The sequence below is a fragment of the Schistocerca serialis genome, chromosome 3, assembly GCF_023864345.2.
Source record: "Schistocerca serialis cubense isolate TAMUIC-IGC-003099 chromosome 3, iqSchSeri2.2, whole genome shotgun sequence".
Lineage (NCBI taxonomy): Eukaryota > Metazoa > Arthropoda > Insecta > Orthoptera > Acrididae > Schistocerca > Schistocerca serialis.
In genome coordinates, this window is record NC_064640.1 from 995,883,253 (window position 1) to 995,895,577 (window position 12,325).

The 12,325-nt window shown below is 41.5% G+C and overlaps 1 protein-coding gene across 1 annotated transcript in view; it reads right to left on the reverse strand.

Moving 5' to 3' along the window:
* LOC126471446 (structural maintenance of chromosomes protein 4-like) overlaps nt 1–12,325 on the reverse strand; it is a 252,910-nt gene that overhangs the window by 207,271 nt on the left and 33,314 nt on the right. The gene's annotated exons all lie outside the window — the stretch shown is intronic.

Consider the following 12,325-nt stretch of genomic DNA (forward strand, 5'->3'; position numbering starts at 1 on the left):
TCACTGTCTGATTACTCAGTCTAGTTGCAGCGGCTAACCTAGCATCAAAGCGTGTAAACTTTCATTTTGCGTGGTCAGTTATCGAACGTATATTGTTCGTAATGGCAGCTAATGAAACAACACCTGGACGTTCCAATGTGAAAAGGAGCAAGAAAAGTGTTAAACTGACAGAGGAACAGTTACTTAGTGTACTAGACGACAGCGATTTTCTGTGTAGTGCGGACGAGGCATACCACGGAGATTGTCATTTAGAGGCTGCAGAAGAATTGCCGAGTGATGATAGCGTGGAAGCAAAGCTTTTGACTCTGTTTCGTGACCGTTCCCAATCTGACATTACGTAACATGACGATTGTGTGTAAATCAACGACGAAAAAAAGCCCGACCTGTCACACGGAGATAATCTAGGTGATTACTGGCATAAAGAACCACATAACATGCAAGCGCACAAACCTGGATACTTCTTGAACTGCTGTATAATTTCCCAAAGTAGCAAAAATGCGATAATATCGGGGAAATTCCAATTATCAAAGACAACTTCTTTTATTTCTTTTTGACATTGCATGATTTCTTTGTATGACGTGAAACTTTCTTTCACGAGCACTCAGAAAATGAAGTTTCCTTTTGTGTTAAGCCTACTTATTTCTTATTGCGTTGTAAAGTGTTCACTTCAGTTTTTTGCAAAAGAATTTGTTGTGCTAAATTTGTTTTAATAGCAGGGCAATTGAAGTGATGGGGGACACGAGAGAAGCCTCCACGTAGGGTGTGTTTCACTTACTAATTTCTACACATCCGGGCGTCCCCTGGGCATCTATGATAAATGTAGACAGCTAATTCTCTCATACCAGGAGCAAACATGCTACTAAATTGATGACCTCTATCAGAGTCAATCTTAAAAATGTGCATTTGAAGTAAATATAATTTCAAATTAATCCAGTTTCCTTTTTTCTTTCTTAAGAATTTGCATTTTGGAATCCAAATTTTTCCTGAATGCAGTGGATTTGTTGCTTGTTTGAATTGTATTTTTTGTTACATTATTAACAAATCACGAACATCTGAATGACGCCTGTGCCCCCTATAAGTGTCAGACAGCAAACAGACTTTAAAACATGACCACAATACAGTCGAAGCTTATTTGAAGTAATGCATCTAAGGTGTCATCATTAAGTCAGTATAGAACATGATCCTACAGATCTTACAAGGTCTTGACATCAGCATATAGCTCAGGTGTGCTTAGGAGCGTCGGCTCTGAGCGGTACCCATCCGCACGTTGACAGGCCACACTGGAGAGTTGCGCGCCTGCAGCGATATCGCAGTGAAAGTGTTAAGAGGGAATGTAATGGGTTTTGGTTAAAAAAAAATCGATTTTTCAATAATATTATTTTCTTGATCTACACAGTTTCATTCACATTATGTGTGAATTTTATTGTGATAGCAGCTTTTGAAATACCTTTAAATTGTTAAACTGATTAACTCTGCACTGGCAGCCACTCCCAACTTTTCTGACATTTGGAAACTGCTTGCTTCAGCGGAATTTGTCAGTGTGAAGGCTATTTCCTTTTCATATCTTTGGCTGACACCTACACTATGTGATGAAAAGTATCCAGACAGCTGGCTGAAAATGACTTACAAGTTCATGGTGTGCTCCATTGGTAATGCTGGAATTCAATATGGTGTTGGCCCACTCTTAGCCTTTATGACAATTTCCAGTCTCACAGGCCTATGTTCAATCAGGTGCTGGAAGGTTTCTTAGGAAACAACAGCCCATTCTTCACAGAGTGCTGCACTGAGGAGAAGTATCAATATTGGTCGGTGAGGCCTGGCATGAAGTCAGGGTTCCGAAACATCCCAAAGGTGTTCTATAGGATTCACGTCAGGACTCTGTGCAGGCCAGTGCATTATGAGGATGTTACTGTCGTGCAACCGCTCTGCCACAGGCCGTACATTATGAACAGGTGCACAATCGTGTTTAAAGATACAACCCAATCCCTGAATTGCTCCTCAACAGTGGGAAACAAGAACGTGCTTAAAACATCAATGCAGGCCTGCACTGTGACAGTGCCATGCAAAACAACAAGGGGTGCAAAGCCCCCCCTACACAAAAACCACGACCGCATTATAACACCACTGCCTCAGAATTTTAGTGTTGGCACTACGCACGATGGCAGATGATGTTCACCGGGCATTCGCCATACCTACACCCTGCCATGGGATTGCCACATTGTGTACCGTGGTTAATTACTCCACACAACTTTTTCCACTGTTCAATCGTCCAATGTTTACACTCCTTACACCACGTGAGGTACCGTTTGGAATTTAGCAGCGTGATGTGTAGCTTATGAGCAGCAGCTCGAGCATAAAATACAAGTTTTCTCACCTCCCACCTAACCGTCATAGTACTTGCAGTGGATCCTGAAGCAGTTTGGAATTCATGCGTGATGGTCTGGATAGTTATGCAAAACACCACTTTTTCCAAGTTCCCAAGCATGTTTCAGCACCTCTGTGCTGGGCTTCTGTTTTCTTTAATCTGTAATGTGAACATTTTTACTAAAGGATTGCAAAATTATGTGGATATTTAGTTTCAAACAACAATTAGTTTCTTTTTGTTAGTACTTTCACAATCGGTTTGCATGGTTTTTCTGGACCAATTGTGCATTATTTATTACAGTAGCTTGTCACCTGCAACCAAACGATGCTGATGAGAAATTTTGTTGGGAGTTAACCTATCATTTTATGCTCTAAACATAATTTAGTTTGTTATATTTCACGTCTATATTTGTTTTTACTTAGGTTTGTGTGGCAAGCCCTTTTATTCTCGGCATCATGGTGAGGTGTTGTGAAGCATACGTAAACGTAACATTATATTCATAAAGTAAGGCTGTAAGAGCACTTCGCACTTTACCAATACACACTGTAATTGTGGTGGTTGTGTGTCCCACCCCAGTCAGTGTTCATTTGTTCACCAGTGTGTTTGGTGCCAAATTTGAATTTTGTTTACATTTCATATCTCTCTCTCTCTCTCTCTCTCTCTCTCTCTCTCTCTCTCTCTGTGTGTGTGTGTGTGTGTGTGTGTGTGTGTGTGTGTGTGTGAGAGAGAGAGAGATTTTGACCAGCAACCCAACAGCAAGGTACCAGAAAAACACACACTGAAAAACATCAAAACTACATCCTTAAAATTCCAGGTGAAAAGGATGACATAGAAAAACCACCCTGAATTCCTTAGAAAAAGGTTCACAAGGATAATATCCCATTAAGCCCTGTCATCAACTTCCGAAATGCTCCATCCTACCACGTAGCCCATCAGCCACACACATTACTAAAAAAATTTACACTTTTGATAACAGGAACCTGGAAACCTCAAAGGAATTAATCGACAGAATCAAGAACATACACATACCAGACAACAACCCTCATATCATTTGACATCACATCAATATACAGTTGTATTCCAATAAATGAAACAATCAACATCATCATACACATATTAAAACAACAAGAACACACACCGGACACACACATCAATGAAATAACAACCATACTCAAGACCATAACATCACAAAATTATTTTGTATTCAATAAAGAATTTTATTCTCAACATGAAGGACTGCCAATGGGATCACCAATTAGTAGCCTCCTAGCTAACATATTTGTGAACAACCTGGGGAACATGATCTTCAGACACATAATAAAACCAAAAAGCTACGAAGTTATATACTGGTACCGTTATGTCAATGACATAATATTCCTGATTGATGAACCACATACACACATAGAACAGCTACACAATGAAATAAATAACTTATACCCAAAAATTAACTTCACATTAAAAACAGACACTAACAACACACTACATTTTCTAGATCTCAATATACATAAAACAAACAACACACACAACTTCACAATATCCAGGAAACTGACAAACCACAAGCACCACCATTCACAGCCTATCGAATCACCCAATGACACATACGCAAGCAAACTTCAGATTCATGCTCCATAGATTAAACAGAATGAACACTGACTGGCTGGGACATACAACCACCACAATTACAGTGTGTTTTGTTGAAGTGCGAAGTGCTCTTACAGCCTTATTTTATGAAAATACGTGTAATGATTGCATGGGCTTCACAACACGTTACCATGATGCTGAGAATAAAAGGGCTTGCCACACAAAAACCCAAGTAAAAACAAATATAGGCGTCAATATCATGACAAACTAAATTATGTTTAGAGCATAAAATGACAGGTAAAATCCCAACAAAATCTCACCAACATTGTTTGGTTGCAGATGACAAGCTACCTGAAATAAAAAACTGCACAAATGGTCCCGAAAAACCATGCAAACCAATTGTGAAGGTACTAACAAAAAGAAAAAGTTTGTTTGAACTAAATATCCACATAATTTTGTAAGCGTTTAGTAAAAATGTTCACATTGCAGATTAAATAAAACAAACCCACTGCTTATGGCACAGAGGTGCTGAAACATGTTTGGAAACTTGGAAAAAACAGTTTTGCATAACTGGCAGACCTTACATCCAACAACGTTAACTTCAAACATCGAAAACACAAGGAGCTGCAAATCCAAATGATGAATAGAATGTATGGATAGATGTCTATTACACATTACGATCCTCTTCAACTGTCTGCAGTCTATCAGTCAACAGACGAGGTCAGCTTGTACGCTTTTGTGCTGTATGTGTCCCTTCACATTTTCACTTCACTACCACATCAGAAACAGTGGATCTAGGGATGTTTAGTTCCGCGGAGCACCCCATTCTGATTTCTCACAATGTCTAATGAGTACTGAGCCCACTGATATGGAGTACCTGGCAGTAGGGAGCAAAATCGTCCACAAATAATGAACATTATATGGGACTCCTCAACTAGATGAGATACTGTTTACAACTATGGCAAAGATGGTGTAACATTTGAATTACAGCCCTGAAGAACAATTCTCCTGCTCAAAACGGTTCAACAGCATGTCACCAATTCAGTACCATAAAACATGGTTTGATAGAAGGACCAAATAAAGATGGAGAGATTGCCATGTAAGCCCCATTGGTTGAGCTGCCCTATTATATCAAAAAACATACCTATACAATGCTGTTTACATAGGAAAGCCTGCGAAACGGCCAGCTCTAGCAACGTCAGGTTGTCAATGGTGGATCAAAATCTCCTGAATCTAGGAGGTGCCTGGTCTGTAACCTCCAGACCAGACAATGGTTAACTATTCGCTCCAAGGTCTTTCATACAGAGCTCGTTACAGAAACACTCCAAGAATTAATGGGAGTCAAGAGTACTTCCTTTTATGCTGATTGCAAGTTCTGCAGCATGCTGTATTGAATTTGTTGTGACCAGACACAATATCATGAACTGCAGACATTGCTGAACCCAGCTCCCACATAGAGAATGGGCAGTTGGAGGACTCTGAATCGTTAGACTTCAACTCCAATTCACCCCTACCTATGGTGCCACAGTAACAACAGAACCCTGAATCCTGGCTGGCAGTGGCAGCAGTCAGCCCAAATTGTTCTGCTGTTGTATGCATAATGTCTCCAAGTGTTGTTTGGAGAGCCCCCCCCCCAATTCTATAATGCTGCTATAGGTAACTGACGGCCTTTACCAGAGATCTTCCTGGTGACTACCCATACTGTAGTACAACAAGTGGAATGATTGATGAGTCCAGGAACACTTGCCATGACCTTTTCTTGCTCTCTTTGATGATGTGTCAAGATTTTTCCCTAGCTAACTGACAGGTTTTCCATCACTAGGCAGCACTTAAACCGTCTCACAGCTGCATGCCTGACCTGGATGACTGAATGGCTCTCATCAATCCACTAAGGGACAGGCGGCCACCTAGAATGATGAGAGGACTCTAGGATGAAGAAGTCAGCGGCTTGGTGAATTACTCATGTGACGTGGTCTGCCCACTCCTGGACACTGTCATGGCATTCAAACTCTGCCAGTTGGCTGAGCAGCATCCAAATGGCTCTGCTGATCATCCACTGTGACTGCATCCTTTCAGGGACACCTCCATCCAGTAGATGGATACAGAGTGGGAAATGGTCACTGAAACGAACATTATCACTGACTTCCTACTGAACCACATCCACAAGGGCTGAAGAGCAGAAAGAGGTCAACAGCTGAAGCTGAGAATGACCTCATAGCAGCACAGAAATGAGTGGGAGTGGCTGTGTTGAGGATGCAAAGCTTGTGAAACGGCATGAGGCTCTGCAAAAACCAAAGCCAGGGGTGAGTACAGGTCGAACCCCCCCAATACATGATGGGCATTAAAGTCTCCCAGTATGTGGAAGGGTCAGGGGAATTGTTCTGTAAGATCCATTAGAGCCTCAGCCAATTACATTATGAAGAGGTAAATATGGAGAGCAAACAGTGATCCTGTGACACACACAAACATTAACTGCAACTGCTTGCAGGTCAGTAGCTAGGGGGAGGGGAGGGGAGAGGAGAGAAGAGAAGTGGTGTACGTTATTGACAAAGTGATCCCACCCTTGGCCCTTTCCCCATCAGGTCATCTTTGCGATAGAATGTATAGCCCAATAGTACAGGGGCATCAGACACTTTAAATGCATTTCCTGCAAACACAAGCACAGGCGGCACTCCTTAGCAGTTAGATTTCCTCCACGTGCGTCCCAAACCCATTAACGTTCCACTGCAATTATAAAGCCATCTACAAAGGGGTTACACTTCCACCATGTCTTCCTGCCATGGACAGGAGCCCCTAGTTTGTAGAGGCTGTACTGGGTTGAGATCTGTGGCCAGGTAGACATCAAGGTCCACTGGATTTTGTAAGTGAGTCTTGAGATATGTCAGACGGGGATGTCAACATCGTCAGACTGCTTGCTTCCAGTCTGCACTGGCAGTTGATTCTTTGTCTCAGACTGATTTTTTTGTCTAGGGAGGTTTCGGAGCCACAACTGTGGAGGTGGTAGTGACAGCACTGGAGTGTGGACCTGCCTCTGAACCTTTGGAAGAGCTAGGAGCTCCAGGACATTGTAACCATGTTCTGGGAGGAGGCAGAGGCTTTGTACTAACTACCAGCACAAGCACACTGACAAACAGAAGTAGCGGTGCTACCACTAGCAACCTCCGTTTGTGTAGCAGCATTGGTCTTCTGAACTGGCTGTTTACAGACATACACAAAGGAGGTAGTGAATGCCAGGATCTGCATGGCCATATAGATTGTTTGGTCTCACCATATGAGATACGCTTAGTTGTTTTGATCTCCTTCCTTTCTTCAATGAAGACACTGGTGTCCCTATTCCAGACAGGGTGATCCCAAGAATAGTGTACACACTTAGGAGAAGATGCACAAACAACTATTCCATGGATGATCTAACCACATTTTCCAAAATTTCCCTTACAACCCAAGGTGATGTGCCCAAGCACTGGCATGTGAAACCGTACATAGGGTTTGAGAGAAGTCAGCAAAAGAATTTGGATGTGATAAGATTACCTTCCACTCTTTTCGTGATTCTGCACATCAACTCCTTGGACCCACTTAACTTTCAGTTCTCCTCTGGGAATGTGTAACAGATCCCTACATGTCGCAACACCTTCGCTGTAATTCAACGTTGTGTGGAGCTCAGTTTCAATGGCATATTCCCCAAGGCATTTTGTTTTCTGTAGATTCATTGCCTACTGGGGATTAGATGTTTCAACCAACAGTGTTCCACTGCATAACCACTTGACTGATTTAAATGTCCCTGCAATGTATCCTAAACCCTTTAGAATGTAAAAAGTTAGGACTTTCTCAAAGCTTCCCTCTCCTCTTCTAACTATCAAAAATACATTCCGAGTTGCAGCATGTATACTGTTTCTAAATACTGAACTATTAATCTGGTACCACACACCACAGATTTGGAATACGCACCAGGCGGCATGGATGTTTAAGACCCCTCGAGGTCTCTGCACCATCGCGCCGTAAGCAGTGGCGGCACGCGCCTCCTGGCCTACATTTAATGTGAGGACACCACAGTGAAACACATGGTCCCAGCAACCAATAGCAGTGCCCCAATCATATATTTAAGCACCTGCCTCTCACTCGTCCAGTGAGTCTAATTGTTGCGTGTGTCTTCACATATCGCCTCGACAACAGACAGTATGTTTACCATTCTTTGTTTTCACTACTAGTGGACATCTTGGATTCGTTTTGTTGTCTCTGTCACCCCGTTGCTTTGTGTGTGTTGTCGTCGTAAGGTCTCTCTTGATCGTCCGTCGTTCTTTCGTGTCCGTCCTTTCCATTCGTTTGTCTGTTCGCTGGCTGCTCTGCGTTTGGTCCCGCCGCACTTTCTTGGCCACCCCACAACCTTTCTGGTGGTGGTTACAACAATTAAAAACTCCAGAATCTGGAGGGCTCATCACACAAGGCACCTGAAGTGATTGGGTGTTGTTACCTACCAGACACCCACCCATTCCACTGGGAGGAGGAGGAGGAGGAGGAGGAGGAGGAGGAGGAGGAGGAGTAGAATAGGGGGGGGGGGGTCCATCTCAGCTCACAAGTAGATAGGGAAATAAAAGTCCACCTAGAGAGAGCCCCACATGCCTAGGTACGAATTACAAAACTGATGTGCTGCAGGTTCCCCAGAGGTTTCCCACTAGCCACTCTTCCACCCCGGACAGCCATGCATCTCATCAGTGCACAGTACACCTTGAGAATAAAGGTGTTTTTTAGAGGTTTTTACCATCCATTCAATCCGGGCAGCCCATTCCCTCTGACACACAACACTCCACTGCCATACCGTACAGTGATTGCTGATGCATGCCCAGAGCTTACAGTGAGGGGAGTGGCAGTGCTCAGCAGTCCTCAGCTCATGAATCGTGGGATCGCTCAGCTCATACCCAGCTAACAAATTCTAATCCCATGAGGGCTCACTCAAACATCTATCACAAAGCAACAGAAATCCGAGTATAAAGGAAGAAGCCATTACAAAAAATGTGAAGCACAAGCTACTGATTTACTGTGGTTAGATGAACAATTCCACTTTCACCCTAAATGATAACATGACTCCTATGAATTGGGTTGTACCCGACAGTCAATGATTTCTCTAACCGAGTCTCTAAAGAGAAAGCATTAACCCCCACACAACATCCTTAACATAACTTGGAATTTATGACAGTTGGATACTTAACTGCAAAAAAATGCTCAGTGCCAAATTCATGAAAAATGTGATAAATGGTTTGAAAGGTGCAGGACACCGAGGAGGATTACATATGAAAAGTGGTATGTCCACCAAGAATTCCAAGTGGCTACATTTGCCACCAGTAGATGGCAATGATTATAAGTAGCCTGCTGATATAATAATGGTGCAATATGTCTTTCAGTTGTGATTTTTCCCTTTGCTGCTGTGATAAGTGTATGAATAGACTTCTATCCTTTTTTATGAATCATTAATCTACAACTTACAATGTATGTGTATAAACATTACATAATATTACAGTAATATACAATTGTTTAACACTGTAATATAAATGAAATACTATATACCTACAGGTTATCTTTAAATCATTTTGCACTGTCCATGTGTTATGTTATGGCAAATGAAAACCACATGTGTAGGAGACTGAGGAAGAATGGTAGTACATCAGAGATGAACAGGAAAAATTAAACATTGAAGATTTAGTGTAGGGGGGAAATACCAGCTAAGAACCATCCCTCACCATAGGTATGATTTTAAGCCCTTCACTGCCTGTGAAATTTACATAAGAAATGATTGCTGTTGAATGTGCATATATTTCCAGTGTCCTCTATAGAAAATAATGTTTTGTTGTTCTTTCCTTTAGGTACTATGCAAGTGTGGATTAAGGCGTAGCGAGCTGATGCCTGCATTGAAAATAGATCTGTTTTCCAAGTTCTGTAAGTAAGACTACTCAACACAAGAAACCTTACTGATGGATGTTCCTAGTGTCACACCAGTACAGCATGAAACCTATGACAATCCCGCTGAAAGTTGCCGGCAGGGAACAGTTCAGTATTCTATTCTAAATGGTACAGGGGGATCTTGCTGCAATTTGCAAAATCACTTTTATGAATATTTTGCTGTTCAAAAGAAAACACTGGACATACTTATTCAAGATATATATGCAGACAAGGAAAAAATTCCCAAATTTCACAGTTAAAAATACACTTTCTCCTGGGTGAAAAAACACTTTTTCCATGTTAACTGACAGCATACTTTCTCTCTGAACCATATAAGTTATCAATCCCTTGTATGGTTATGGTTTTATACACAGGTGCAGAATTTCACAGTGCTTTAGAAAACAAAACTCAGGGGGGGAAAAAAACGTTTTGGAAAATGTTTGATGTGCAGCAACATGTATGCTGCATATTTTTGTACTATGAAAGTATAAATTTGAATCCCACTAAACACCACGTTACTTTTCAAAGCACTGAATTTGAGATTGAGATTCACTTTCTAAAGCCAGTCATAGCTCTTGTCACGTGATCTCACCAGCCAATGACAGTGGGTATTCAGAGCACAGGACATATTATGTAGTCAGCCAATAGAAACATCACTGTTAAGTAGCGCTAACACACAAACAGGAAAAGTTAATGGTTTAAATTAATATACATAGTATTGCTACAAGAAAAGCAAAGCTTTCACATGTAATATTGGTCTCTAAGGTTAATACGCTGTATCACACTTTACAATATATCACATACATTTTTAATAACAACATAAATGTCTGATCTTCTGGGCTTTAAATTCTTCTAAATGGCTCGCCATCAAAGAGTTTATTTTTAAATGAGAGTCAAACACTGATTTCAGAAATTCATCGTACATTCTCGCACTTAGTTCAACCTGCGAAAAAGGAAATTTACTTTGAAAGTAACTATTTTCAAACCAATATTCGCAATATTTTCCCACAACCTGTTAGAAATAGGTTTGTTTCAGCAGTTGCCAGAGAGTGTCAAACAACAGGCGCCACCATGCTTTCACAGCTACAATGACGTAGGAGGCCCGTATGTTCGTACGTGTAAAACATTAAAAGATCTAACATTATGTCATAAAAGAAACAAGGCATCAGAGGATACTCCACACATTTAAAGGGCACATTCGTATGTCCAGTTTCCCAATGAAGTAGGCCTCGACCTGATATTAAGCTTTTCATTGTGGTTTTCAGGATGTAAATTTTCTTGTACCGTGTTATCTTATGTTTGGTTCTTTATTATGGCACAATGCCATACATGCTAGAAGATGAAAATGTGCACTTGAAATGCAGCAGACAGTTGTAACTAGCCAATAGTGTGGAATTAAGCACTTTGTTTCAAATATATTGATTGCCTCAGCAGAAAAGATTGATACAAGAAACTTTCTTTAGCAAACTGACAAAATAACTTCACTGTTCTGCAAGACGATTAATGCTTGACCATCAGAAAAGTGGAAATAAAATAAAATCTGAATCTAACAACATATTTTTGCCTTCTGTAATTATGTGAATGTATTTTAATTCACTTGATAACTGTCGGCCACAGTATTCCATTTTGTTGTAATTGACACGAGAGCAATAAACAAAGAGGAAACAGCAAAATCACTAAATGTAAACACGAGTCATGTTGAGATTACCCACTTCCCCACTATAACTCAGACTGCTCTGTACATCAGCCCCAGATCTATGTTATTTCCTCTGCACATCAGCCCCAGATCTACGATATTTCTGAACTGGGGCAGGACACACACACACACACACACACACACACACACACACACACACACACACACACACCCGCGCGCGCGGACTGACGGACAGACGGACGGTCTTGGTTGGTTGGTTGGTTTGGGGGAGTAAAGGGACCAGACTGCTATGGTCATCGGTCCCTTTTTCCAAAGACAAAGAACACCCACAGAGAATAAAAACGAGGAACAGAAGAGATCACAGACGACACAGAACACGAGAAACTGAGACAAAGACAAGACAAAACGAACTAAAACCACACAGAGTGTGACGGTGGTTGGCCGACCATAGAAATAAAAAAGGAAAAGCCAACCACTTAGAAACACATTAAAAAAAAAAAAAAAAAAAAAAAAAAACAGTTGAAAATCATAGGCCAAAGGCCAGAATCAACACAAAACAATAAAAGAAAACAGAAACACTCAGATTAAATGATAAAATCCCCCTGCCCGAATAAAACGTAAAACTAAGTCAGCCATAGTGGAGTCGTCTGTTAAAAGGGCAGGGAGCGTATCAGGCAGCGCAAACGTCTGCCTGACCACAGCTAAAAGGGGGCAGGCCAACAGAATGTGGGCCACTGTCAAAGCCGCCCCGCAGCGACATACAGGAGGGTCCTCCCGGCGCAGTAAATAAC